Raw genomic sequence first — 11,146 nt, 5'->3', positions numbered from 1 at the left:
GGTTTCTGCCTGGACGGGTCCTAGAGTGCTGTGGTGCTCAAAGCTCGGATTTAATTAATTATTGCAAAATAGTTGAAGAGAGAGTTCAGGAGCGGAGGGCCGTTAACTCCGAGGCTCTGCGGGCGCGCGGGTGCCCGGGCCGCTTCCCTCCTGGAAATGTGGGTTCACGGTGGGCGAGGAGGGGCAGCGTTGCGCTTGGCCGAGTCCCTGCTTGTTTCTCCCCTCAAACCTCACAGGCAGACTTAACAAACGTCTCCTTGAGTTCTCTGTGTGACTAGATCCCTCAACTATGCGCCGAGGGCCGGGGCTGGCGGTGGTGGGGAGACCCTGCGGGCTCACCCAGGCCTGCGCCCCAGCGAGGGTGCCCGGGGCCCTGCCGGTGTTCTCCGCTTCCCACGGCCGAGAAATCGCGAGGACGTTACCCAACTCGGGGTCGGGGGACCGCCACGAATGAAGTCCCCAGACCCCTGCCCTGCACACTCGCCGGGAAGGGGAGCGCGGTTGGGGTTTCTGGAGACGATCCTGGGAAGCCGGCTCCTCTCCCGGAAGCCTGATCTCGGATTACAGGGTTCATTGTTCCGCTGTGGTTGGGTATTCTGAGGTCCACAGAGAGAGCGGATGGAGAATTAAAATCCCAAGACTGGGCCGCGTCTGGGGACCTGTGTCCAGCATTAGGGGTGGGAGTGGGGGGTAGGATCTGGCTCCAGGATTCCCGCAAAGAGGGCTTTGCTCTCTCCCACCTCCGCTTTACCTGAGTAGTCTTTAAGTTGAGCAGAGATGATTCACCCTGATAGGGCAGATCTGGCCTTACAAATGACTTTCCTATGGGTGCCAACACTGGCGTAAAGGTATTGACTTTTCCTTGTAAAATTTGTACCCCATTGCCACGGGTCAGCTTGGGCCTTTCTTGCCTGGGAAACCTGACTTTGTCCCGCGGTCACTACCCGACCTTGCTGCCCAAGGTCTTAGCCCGGGAGGGAGTGTTCACGAACAGAGGAAGTCCAGGAAGGCCCATCTGAGAGATGTGCTGAATCAGCAGGTTGGAAATGACAGGGCAAAGGTGGGTGGCTGGGGGAGAGCTCGCTGCCCACCTCCAGCCTGGGGCCACCCTTCAGGTGGCCAGGGGCAGCGCTCTATGGGCGGTCTCACATTGGAGTGAAGGAAGGATCTGGCATCTTTGTAGAAAGCCAGCTGGTAAAGGTGGCTTGCAGATTGAAAGTTGATTGGCTTTCTCCCACTGACAAATTTCTCCTGGCTTTTTGTGTCTATGGCAAGATTGCAGGTTGCTGTTCAACTTCCCTTTCCTGTTTTCCCTGACTTATTCTCCTGATTTGCATAATGACTGCGATGTTGTTGGCTAATTGTATATCTAGCCACTCTGTGTTTTGGGTTTTATAGTTAGAATGCCTACAGCTCTTAACTCTTAATTACAACTCAGCACTTGATTTCCTTCTGTTTGTTGTGATTTTTGTTATTTTCTGTGTGTGGGTGCTTTCTTCCCAACTGGACTTGGATTCCAGCGGAGCAGGAAATCCTCTGGAGGTATTTCTGTGTCCCCCAGAGCAGAGAAGGGGAAGAGGAAGTGACTGAACAGGGTCTCAGGTCTGGACACGTGAAGTCACCGTCACATGATCTTAGATGGGTATGCACTTAGCAGATCACACCAGGGGTTAATCTTTTTTCTTTATAAATCCTGTAATTATTTTGTGAACAGTACATTCATGTTGCTGCATTATTTTTGGTTAAAAGCATTACTGTGTTATATGTAAACATTGAAAATAAGCCTTCATCCTGTGACCCTGGATTCAAGTCTTCATTTTGAATATAACCCTGGAGAAGGCTGCCTGCCCCCACCCTGCCCTCAGCTCCGGCCTCCCCAGCCTGATGGGCGCACCTCTCCGGCCTTGTCTACTGGGCGCCGAACACCATAGAGGATAGGTTTGGAGTCTGATGGAAGAGCTTGGTGTCTCCGGGGTAGGGCTCAAATGAAGCTGATATGGAGGACTGGCCCTTTCCAGGGATGGCCAGGCCCTTCCTTCCTGAGTAACTATTAATGACTAACTGGTGCGCACCTGTCACTTCACAGTGTCAGCGCTGTGTTGATGAAGGATTTCACATACATGCTTTGTAGCAAGCAGTCAAATCCCAGCTGTTCACAATTGAGCTGAACCTTTGTACAATTGTCAGGCTGTAAAGGGAAATGCTAATGTGAAAAGCTATTTGATATTTTAATTTGACAGTTGTTTTATCAGTAAACCAAAAAAGTTGCTATTGGGCAAGAAATCAGTGTGAAACAAATATGTATTTCTTAACATATTAAAATGACGGATTGCCTCCCAGCTGCCTGATGGGGCAGCCCCCAGAACTTCCCTTGGGGAGGATGCTCTGAATGTACATAAAGAATGTGTCAGTGAAATTTCTGACTCACAAATCCTATGTAGGTGATATCAGAAATGCTCCAGACAAGAAGGGACTTGTGAGAGGTGGGCGCCCTGCCTTAACTCTTGGCAGCTTGGAGGTCGCTGGATGTCTCTGAGCTATTGGTATAAGCCATTAGCTATTGGTCTGCATGCACTTTCTTGACTTTGCTGTTGAAATATTAATCATATTAATAATTGCCAAAAAGGGAAAATTCAACCCTCAGATGGGCAGATATTAAGAAGCCCTGGAGTCTCTGTGTAATTAGTTAATAATGACTTACATATGATAATATCATTTTAAAGCAGGAGTGGCCCTGGTGTGATCCTTTCACAGTTTTGTGGAAAATTATCCCAGGAGAACAGCATCACACTAAGATTTATCTCTGCACCATATTTAGTGACCCACACCTTCACTTGTACACCCTGAAAATTTTTAATGTCAAATAATTTGGGGGAAAAAGACAAACTGTTCCATTCCAAGTAAGTAGAACAGAAAAAGACTTCAGATATCACTATTTAATTCTTTTCTTCACTTTCAAATTAAAGTCATAAAAATTCCAACCTCTGAGTTGTGATTGAAACTGTTAAAGGCCTTTCCGGTTTCCTCATACTATTTTTTGGGGCGAGGGGTGCCCCCCACCACATGGCTTGTGTGATCTTAATTCCCTGACCAGGGATCAAACCCAGGCCCTTGGCAGTGAGAACACAGAGTCCCAACCACTGGACCAGGAGGGAATTCCCCCTCACTCTATTCTTATGTCCATACATAAACTATTTGGGGGAAATTTGAATTGTTGGATGTTTTTGTTGCAAGGGTGTGGTAAACAAGTTGATTTCCTTGGCCTTACTGGATGGGTACATGCTCCTATTGGCAAATACATTGTGTAGTTCTTGTTTGCAAACTGTGGAGAAAATACAAAGATGTTTCCAGATGTATTTGTATCAAGAGCTTGTGTTGGTCAGAAGTGAATACAAAGCTGTAACTCCCCAGGCAAACTGGTAGGGAGAACTGACTTCTATTAAATATAAAAATTAAATTCTGTAAGCTCTGGTGAGCTGGTCAAATGGAAACTCTGCACAACTCATAAAGGAACAAAAGAGAGTTGTACATTTTAGTTGTGTTAGGACAATATTGTCTTATATATCATCCTGAAGAGGTCCCTAACTTAGAATAAGTTAGGATCTAGTAAATACACTGGCTTTCCTGGTGGTGCTAGTGGTAAAGAACCCATCTGCCAATTCAGGAGACCTAAGAGATGCAGGTTCAATCCCTGGGTCAGGAGGATCCCCTGGAGGAGGGCATGGCAACTGTTCTTGACTGGGAAATCCCATGACCAGAGGAGCCTGGCGGCTGTGGTCCATAGGGTCGCAGAGTCAAACACGACTGAAGTGACTTAGCACACAGCACACACACAGCACCCTGGTGGCTCAGTGCAGGCCACCTGGTTCGATCCCTGGGTCAGGAAGAACTCCTAGAGAAGGGCATGACAACCCACTGCAGTATTCTTGCCTGGGAAATTCCATGGACAGAGGAGGCTGCTGGGCTACAGTCCATGAGGTCTCAAAGAGTTGGATAAAATTGAGCAACTAACACTTTATTATGGATTGCTTTAGTAAAAAAAAAAGAGAGAGAGAGACATAGGTTTGATAAAGGGCAGCAGAGCAATGAGTCCCAGTGTGAACTGAGTTTTCTGGACCCTGGCAGATTTTTGTGCAATGCTCATGTGGACTGTTCTGGTTTAAATCTGATGCTATCTGGAGTCCACTGGTTCCAGGTCAGTCTTGCACCAGGCGGCTATCTGTTCTCTGGTTGAAAGCCCTCTTTGGGAAATGGACATGGAGTCTTTGATATTAGAATTGAGAACTGGGTTTGTCCATTAGCCACCCACCTAAACCTCTTCTTAAACTGTTTCAGAGCCTTTCTACTTTGGGGGAAGAAGTACATAGTGGTGTATTGAGTTCTTTGATTTCATCTCATTTTTGCAAAATCTCTGTGCTGGGAAAAAGGCACTTGTAACACCCAGAGTGCCCAGTAGATGGCACTAGGAGGACTCGACCAGGGGACACCACGAGGATCCAGGGCCAAAGAGTATCTTAAGTCTAGCGTTGCTGTGAACAGCTCAACAGACTGGGAAACAAATGTCTTTCTTTTATTCGCAATGGAATGAAATAGAATAGGAAATATCAGAACATGGTGCTCTTAATAAGAGTTAAGTCATGTTTCAGGCAGTGTTTGTTTCATGTGTGTTTCCTTATTCACGAAGGTGCTGGCTCCAGGGTAAAATGTACCTGCTGCTGTAGGTAAGTCATTTTATTCCCAGGGTGACAAGAGAGTCCCTGTGGCCTCAGGGGAAGCAGTGTCACAGAAGAAGAGGGCCCCAGGCCCTGAGCTCGGCCGCCTGCTCTCCTGGGCCTCCTCCGAGCTTGGCTCCCAGATGCTGAAGACCCCTCTCAGGCTGGGAGTGGACTGCCTCCATCAGACTTGTTTCTCCAGGGCTCCTCTCTGGTCTGAGGATGTAGGTTCCAGGGGTGGAGGAGAAGCAGCAACACCATTTGATTGAATCTTTTACGAACTTAATAAAATTATTTGTCTAAAAAAAGGACCCACGTATAATGCTCTGGTGTTCAGCTTACTCAGGAGTCAGGGGTCAGCTGTTTCAGTGGATCACGTATTTAATGTCAAAAGTGTGGGTGGGACTACTGTGCCGTGGGAAATAGGAGAGATAAATATACAGCCTTTTGTTGTTTCTTCATGGCCTTTGATCCGTGGTGGGGGCACTTGGACCCCCTCTCCTTAGTGATGCTCCATCTGTTCAGTGAGTGGTAGGTGGAGATGCTGTGGGTCAGCCTGGAGGATCTGAGCATCATTATCTCAATCACCGTCTGGTGGGAAACACCCATCTTTCCTCACAGGCTCCATGACATTGCACACGAGGTTACTAGGTTGCTAGGCTTTGGAACAACATAGTCCCTGCCTACAGTTTACCAAAGGAAAAGGTAGACTGTTGCAGAGGTAACGGATCTGAACAACTAACTAGGTTGTGTGACTGACATATAGAACACAGAGACACAAAGAAAGGACTCCCTGGGTATAATCCAGTGCGAACGGGTGAGCTACTGACACGCGGCTGGATTTCCTGAACTGTGCTCAATGCTTTAGGTTTACTTCATCACATAACTCCAAGAGGGTATTTCTAGTCCAGCCCAGCACCTGGCTTGCAGGAGAAGCTAGAGAAATTAAGAGTCCCCCTGGGTTTAAAGGGATTCGATTTGATAAAGGAAGGAGTAAGTGTTCAGGAAGAGACAGCTGTGGGAGACATCTGCCTCCATCCTTGAGGGGAGATGTGGGTCAGACATCTACTGTGGTTGAAACTGCGGTCCCAGGCTCACCTGCCACCAGGCCCCGGCTCTGGACCTGCCAGAGCTGCAGCCCCCCGACCCAGGGCAAACTGGGACGACGGGCTGTCACCGCGTGACGGACTTGGCTCCTGATCTCCTGCCTGTGTCGGGGAAGATAAGGAGAACCCTTTGAAAGGGAGGAGAAAGCAGATAGCGGTCAGAGAACAAAGCAAAGGAGCTGGCAGGAAAGGGCGGCTGAGGTCTGGTTCCGAGGAATGAAGAAGGACGTCAGGTCCCCAAGAGCGCTTCTCAGCAGCGTTAGTGCAGTTTCATCTGTGCAGAAGTGAGGGCCCGGGCGCCCTCAGGGTGTGTGCTGAGTGACCACATGGGACGCCCTCCCAGGGCAGAGACAGGACAGCCAAGACACTCCCCACAAGTGGGACTGGCTGCTGAAGCCGCTGGGAGGACAGACTCATGTTCTGTCCATGGGGCTGCAAAGAGTCAGGCCCTCGGGTGGGTGCAGGTTTTATCATCCTGCCATGAGCATGGCATTTCCAGCGTGCCAGGGTCTCAGAGGTATGGGATGCAACTGTTTTTGAAATCGTTCCTGCCTGAAATTCCACATGTCTGTGAGTCTAGCATGAGGCTCCCTGTGCAGGGGAGGTGGGAATGCAGGACCCCCCACCCTAGGCTGGCTGAACTTGACCCTGGAGTGACCCTGGGACAGGTGCTATGAATGACACTGAGATCTGACTGCTCTGTGGGAAGGTGGAACCAGGCTGGCCGAATAAAAACCAGCTCAAGAGCTTGTTAAACATACAGATTCCTGGGCTGTGGGGCCAGAGAGGCTGTCCCAGTAGATGTGGGAACCGTGGTCTGTGATCCACTTTAGTTTGTCCTCATGGTTTTGTGACTGAACTCGGCACTGTCTTGTCAGAAGTGCTTCAGAGAAACTCGGATCCTGACCCTACGATGTCTACTCTGCCTGAGCGGTGTCTGCCTCCTGTTTGGATCGGAACCATGGCATCCGGGGCGAAGGCACGATGGGATAAAGCCCCAGACCCCAGCGTCTGGTGAGGAGGAGCCTGGCATGTGGCCAGGATCATCTCTGTGGTGTGAGGACTGAACACAGACGTTGGCTCCTGATGACTGCTGGGTGCCCCTGCCCCCGACCCCCAGAACAGAATCCAGGTCCTTTTGGGGCTGAAGTTCATCCAGAGAAAACCAATTCCCTTGTTGACTTAGGCCTTCCTCTTTCTGAACATCAACACTGTCTCCAGTTGTATTCATATGTTTTGGGTGGAAACTAATCTCTTAGCTAATGAGGTGAGTAAGGGTAACCGCATACAAAGAAACCTCACAGCTGAGTGCTAACTACGTTTTAAACCACCTTAACCCCGAATCCAAGTATGATAGCAGAAAAGCTAGAAATACATTATTTTCGTGTCTGTCTAATAAATCACACCCAGAAATGATTTAGGGTAACAAGAAGCTTCACATTTCTGAGGTTGATTGATGGAGTCTCTGAGGTCTGCAGTGTCATCTTTACAAAGACTCTTGGCTTTGGTTTCACTGTTACTTTAGTTCCTCACAGTGGAGAGTTTCCCGTTGTGCTCTGACATCTGAATGGCTCCAAGGCCATTCTGTCACTTCCCCGATGTCCCCTCTGACAGTGACCTGAAAAGGCCTTGGGCAGCCGTGTCCGCAGATAGGTGGCCTGGGTGCTGAGGCAGCCTCAGCTGGGAGGTCTTCTCTGGGACCTCGGTCCCCCTCAGGAGGGCCGGGGGCAAGAGGGTTGTGAGCAAGACCCCAGCAGGTTGCACACACACCCCCACCAGTGCTCCTGCTTGATGCTAGTGCTCGAGCTTGGTACTCAGTGCTTGTGATCATTGCTTGGTGCTTGGTGCTCATGCTCAGTGCTCGGTGCCCAGCGCCAGTGCTTGTGGTGTGAAGGACTGTGTGTTGGGGGCACAGGGAGCAGGATTGGCTCTGCCCTGCACGGAGCCCCCAACCTAGCGGAGAAGCAAGGACCCTGGAGCACGAAGCCCACAGTGACCTTGCGGTGGGGGGCATCCTGGGAAGAAGACTGCACTAGTGGAGGAGGATAGATGGGAGGAGGGAGCTGGTGTGATGCCTGGGAGGTGAGGGGTGGAGGGTGAAGGGTGGGGGGTGGAGGGTGAGGGGTGGGGGTGGAGGGGGCTGAGGGAAGGATGAGGAGTGGAGAGGGGTGGGGGCTGAGGGGCTAGGGGGGTGGGGTGGCATAAGTGGCCCTCGGGGATGCTCCATATGGAAGCGCCGAGACACCAATGAGAGAGACTCTGGAATAACCCCAGTGTCACGTCAACTCTTGGTTTATATTGTAGAAAGCACGAGGATGGAAAACCGTGTACACCACCATGAATATGCAATCCACAAAGTCCAGCTTGTGAGAGACTCTGGGAGACAAATGACCCAGATTCTGAGGGAAAAAAGCAGGAGAACAGAGTGGGAGGGGAACGAGCAGCATAAAGAGGCCCAGGAACCAGCTGCTGCCCGGGCTTCAGTGATCTCGGGTCGTCTGCTCTTTCAAAAGGGAATTTTCACTTCCGGGAAGGTGCTTGATGTACTTTTCCTATTCTTCTAGCCAAGTACAACTTAAATCCTGGAAATCAGATAAAAAATAAATGCACTTTACTCCAAAAAAAAGCAATAGCTGTAAATGCTGGATAGACGTCCAGGCAGGCCCTGGGCTGTGGTCCTGGGGAGGGCAGGTGAAATCCTGGCTCAAGGTGGGTCAGTGTGAAGTGTTCTGGTGGCTCAGCTGGGGCCTGGCCTGGGGTGATGAGGGCAGGGGGGAGGTGAGGGCAGGGGGGCACTAGCCGGGCAAGTGACAGCCTGAGGGAGGAGGTTGCAGGAGTGGGAGCGGGTTTGGGGTTGGTCAGTGGGCTCATGAAAAGTGCACATCACAGAAGAGTTGTCTGCTGTCTCTAGGAATTCCCCAGCCCTGGGAGGGGCCATCTCCCCAGCATTAGGGAGGCCACAGGCACCAAAACATCAGAAGGAAAAGGTGGGCTTAATACAGGGCCACTGAAAAATCTCAGAATATTTAAAATAATTGAAACGGTAGAGTGTGTTCTCTGATCACAGTGGAATCAAAGTGTAAATCAACAATTTTTAATCAATAAAAAATGGAAAGAAAGAAAACAGAAAAATCTCTGAACACTTGGAAACTAAAACACTCTTCTAAATAAACCATGGGTTGATACAGTGTATTGAATGAAAATTAAAAATTGATGTATCAAAATTTGGGGGATACAGTACAAGTATGTTGAGAGGAGATTAACACAAACAGGAGTGAAGAAGGAAAGACTCAACCATCTATGCTCCCATTTCAATAAATGGAAAAGTGAAAAATAAGCCCAAGGAAAATGAAAGAAAATAGTAAAGGTAAGAGCAGAAATCAATTAAACTGAAACAGAAAAAGAATAGAGCAAATCAAATAAACAAAGAGCTGGAAATATCATTAGAATTGTTGAACTTCTAGCAAGACTGACAAAGGGGGAAAGAGAGAAAAGACAAATTACCAGTAACAGGCATCAAGAGGGCACGTCACTATAGACCATAAGGACATGAAAAGAATAACAGGGAGTACTGTAAACAATTCTGTACTTATAGACTTGCAAGTTAGATGAACTGGGTTATTCTCTCAAAAAACACTCACCAAATATGAAATAGATTATATGAAGATCCTTGTAACTATTAAGGATTTTGAATGTGTAATTAAGAAGTGCTCAAGAAATGTCCAGACCCAGATAGTTTCACTGGGAAATTCCACCAAATATTTAAAGAAGGATTACACCTGTTCTGCATGACCTCTTCCCAAAGACAGAAGAGGTGAGCTCATTCCCAGTTCGTTTTGTATTGCTGATGTTACCCGGACACCAAACCAGACAATGACAGCAAGAAAAAAAAAGGGGGGGAAAACTACAGACCAGTATCCCCCACAAATGTTGATGTAAAAAGGCTTAATAAAATATTAACAAATGAATTGTTCATTGAATATATACAGAGGATCACACACAGTGACCAGAGGTTCATTTCAAGGATACAAGTTTGTTTCTGTATGAAGATAAGGTAATCCATCATGTTACTGGGCTAAAGAAAAAGTCACACAATCATATCATGCAGTGCAAAAGTTTTTTCCACAAAATTCCATACCTATTCATGATACAAACTCTCAGAAAAATAGGAACAGAGGAGAACTCTCTCAACTTGATAGCAAGCATCAACAAAAACCCTACAGTTCACATCATACTTAGTGGTGAAAGAATGAACCTTCCCCCTTGAGATCAGGAGCAAGAATTTCTGCTTTTACCATTCCTGTTCAACACAGTGCCTGAGGTTCTAGCCAGGGCTACATGGCAAGAAAAATTAATATGAGATACACAAACCATAATGGAAGAGATAAAACTATCGAGGACTTCCCTAGTGGATGAGAATCCACCTGCCAATGCAGGGGATGTGGGTTCAATCCCTGGTCCAGGAAGATCCTATGTGCTGTGGGGCAACAAAGCCTATTCACCGGAACTACTGAAGCCCATGCACCCAGAGCTTGTGCTCTGCAACAAGAGAAGCCTCTGCAGCGAGAAGCCCGCCTACCACAGTGAAGAGTAACCCCTGCTCTCCGCAACTAGAGAAGGCCCATGCCTAGCAGCGAAGACTCAGTGCAGCCAAAATAAAAACAAAAACACAAACTATCTCTATTTGCAGATGATATGACTGTCTATACATAAATCCCAGGGAAACTATAAAGCTCCAGAACTGATACATGAATTCAGCAAGATCACAGGATACAGCAAATAAACCAAGAAGTACATTTATTTCTATATACGGGCAATGGACATGTGAACACTGAGATTAAAATATAATGCTATTCACGATCACTCAAAGAAAATGAAATACTTAAAAGTAAATCTTTTTACTTTTTACATGAAATAAAACTTTTGTGACTCATATGCTGAAAACTATGAGATGCTGATGAAAGAAAGATGATGTAAATAAACAGACATGCTGTGTTTACAGATAAGATTTGACAAAGATGTCAATTCTCTCCAAATTGATATACAAGTTTAATGTTTTTAAATCAAAAACACAGCAATAAAAAATGCAGCAAAGTTATTTTGTAAATATAGACAAAATTATTATTAAGTTTATATGGCAAGACAAAGGAAATAGAATAGCTGAAAAAGTTTGAAAAAGGAGAATTGAGAGGGAGGAATCGCTCTAGCATTCACGACTTACTTGTACAGCACAAGAATCTGGACTGTGGTGCTGGTGAGAGTACAGGGGTGAGAGGAAAAGAGAACCGAGAAGTAGCCCCAAACAAAAGTGCCCTGTCGATTTTTAAC

At 47.5% G+C, this 11,146-nt stretch overlaps 1 long non-coding RNA gene across 1 annotated transcript; it reads right to left on the bottom strand.

Moving 5' to 3' along the window:
* Positions 1 to 7,169: 7,169 nt before the first annotated feature.
* Positions 7,170 to 11,146, bottom strand: LOC138446898 (uncharacterized). The gene is made up of 2 exons (XR_011259591.1): positions 11,040 to 11,146; positions 7,170 to 8,400 (listed from the first exon to the last, which is right to left on the bottom strand). It is a non-coding gene; the product is annotated as an uncharacterized lncRNA (long non-coding RNA).

This window comes from Ovis canadensis, chromosome 10 (assembly GCF_042477335.2).
Source record: "Ovis canadensis isolate MfBH-ARS-UI-01 breed Bighorn chromosome 10, ARS-UI_OviCan_v2, whole genome shotgun sequence".
Taxonomy (NCBI): Eukaryota; Metazoa; Chordata; class Mammalia; order Artiodactyla; family Bovidae; genus Ovis; species Ovis canadensis.
Note: the sequence above shows the minus strand (reverse complement) of the source record. Positions and strands in the feature narration are given on the sequence as shown.